Genomic DNA, 2500 nt, shown 5'->3' on the forward strand with positions numbered 1-2500 from the left:
GATGAGTCTGGACGATTTATAGTCCAGGGCTTGATGGAAAAGACTGTTGGTCCAGACAATGGGGCAGTGGCAGCGCGGATTTGTGCAGCTGCAGGTTCGTCGGGGAAAATCGGCAGCGCAGATTTTTCGACGAACAGGGGCTGGGCGCTGGACTGGCCGGGCCAGGCAGGAAAATTCGTCAGGGGGCCACGCTGACGAAAACAGGGGCTGCGGAGTGGAAAATCGGCAGCGCAGATTTTTCGACGAACAGGGGCTGGACCGGCCGGGCCAGGCAGGAAAATTCGTCAGGGGGGCACGCTGACGAAAAGAGGGGCTGCCGCGTGGAAAATCGGCAGCGCAGATTTTTCGACGAACAGGGGCTGGATGCTGGACCGGCCGGGCCAGGCAGGAAAATTCGTCAGGGGGGCACGCTGACGAAAAGAGGGGCTGCCGCGTGGAAAATCGGCAGCGCAGATTTTTCGACGAACAGGGGCTGGACCGGCCGGGCCAGGCAGGAAAATTCGTCAGGGGGGCACGCTGACGAAAAGAGGGGCTGCCGCGTGGAAAATCGGCAGCGCAGATTTTTCGACGAACATTCGTCAGGGGGGCACGCTGACGAAAAGAGGGGCTGCCGCGTGGAAAATCGGCAGCGCAGATTTTTCGACGAACATTCGTCAGGGGGGCACGCTGAGGAAAACAGGGGCTGCCGCGTGGAAAATCGGCAGCGCAGATTTTTCGACGAACAGGGGCTGGATGCTGGACCGGCCGGGCCAGGCAGGAAAATTCGTCAGGGGGGCACGCTGACGAAAAGAGGGGCTGCCGCGTGGAAAATCGGCAGCGCAGATTTTTCGACGAACAGGGGCTGGACCGGCCGGGCCAGGCAGGAAAATTCGTCAGTGGGGCACGCTGACGAAAAGAGGGGCTGCCGCGTGGAAAATCGGCAGCGCAGATTTTTCGACGAACAGGGGCTGGACCGGCCGGGCCAGGCAGGAAAATTCGTCAGGGGGGCACGCTGACGAAAAGAGGGGCTGCCGCGTGGAAAATCGGCAGCGCAGATTTTTCGACGAACAGGGGCTGGATGCTGGACCGGCCGGGCCAGGCAGGAAAATTCGTCAGGGGGGCACGCTGACGAAAAGAGGGGCTGCCGCGTGGAAAATCGGCAGCGCAGATTTTTCGACGAACAGGGGCTGGACCGGCCGGGCCAGGCAGGAAAATTCGTCAGGGGGGCACGCTGACGAAAAGAGGGGCTGCCGCGTGGAAAATCGGCAGCGCAGATTTTTCGACGAACATTCGTCAGGGGGGCACGCTGACGAAAAGAGGGGCTGCCGCGTGGAAAATCGGCAGCGCAGATTTTTCGACGAACATTCGTCAGGGGGGCACGCTGAGGAAAACAGGGGCTGCCGCGTGGAAAATCGGCAGCGCAGATTTTTCGACGAACAGGGGCTGGATGCTGGACCGGCCGGGCCAGGCAGGAAAATTCGTCAGGGGGGCACGCTGACGAAAAGAGGGGCTGCCGCGTGGAAAATCGGCAGCGCAGATTTTTCGACGAACAGGGGCTGGACGCTGGACTGGGCCAGGCAGGAAAATTCGTCAGGGGGGCACGCTGACGAAAACAGGGGCTGCCGCGTGGAATGGCAGCCTACACGCAGATGCGAATTCGGCAGCGCACGATGGCTTGAGCAGGTCATGGGTTCGACTTGGCGCGATCTGAAACCTGGACGAGGGACTGTCGACGCTGGACGAGCCAGCGCGGTGGCCTGTCGTGCCCCGTTCAGGGGGGGCCTGCCGCGGAGACAGCCCTCGCGGGCTCGACAGCGCAGGCCAGCGTCCCCGACGTCGCTGGCCGCGGCAGGCGAGCTGCCGGGGTTCCCGCATTCCTACAAGAAAACGTCGTGCTTTCCACATGAAACCAATCCAGTAAAATCAGCCATATTTTTATGAGGCTGCCCACTGAATTTGGGGTCATTCCGGGCCGGTTCCTAGTTTTGCGGATTTACTCGATTTCTAATGGTAGGAAAATTAAAACAAATACTTCCCGACCTCGAAAAATTCTGGGAAAATTAATGAAGGTGGATTGGATTTTTGCCAACCTCTGTGCAAAATTTCAGCTCAAAATACCAAGAAATGAATTTTTTAGAGGGGGGGTGACAGCTGGGACCTAGTAGTGTCTCCCCCTGCCAGAGCTGCAATGACACTTATTGCTCTTTAGGGAGCCACCAGGCCGGCGCCCCTCAAAGACCACACGCGCGCGCGCGCCCGCCCGCGCTGGGCGCTGGGGCGCTGGGGCCTGAGGGCCTGGGGCCCTTGGGGGCCCTTGGGCGCTTGGGCGCGCGCGCGCGGCCCCCGCAGCCATGCCGCGCTGCGCGACGCGCGGACAGCCCCTGCTGGCTTGCTCTCTCGCCCGCGGGGGGGCTGCCTTCGGGCCCTGGCCCCCCGCGTTCTGGCCTGCCCCTGCGTGGGAGAGGCTAGGCGCTGCAGGGGCCAGCCCGACGTCGCTGGCCGCGGCAGGCGACAGCCCGAC

This window comes from Populus nigra, chromosome 2 (genome assembly GCF_951802175.1).
Source record: "Populus nigra chromosome 2, ddPopNigr1.1, whole genome shotgun sequence".
Lineage (NCBI taxonomy): Eukaryota > Viridiplantae > Streptophyta > Magnoliopsida > Malpighiales > Salicaceae > Populus > Populus nigra.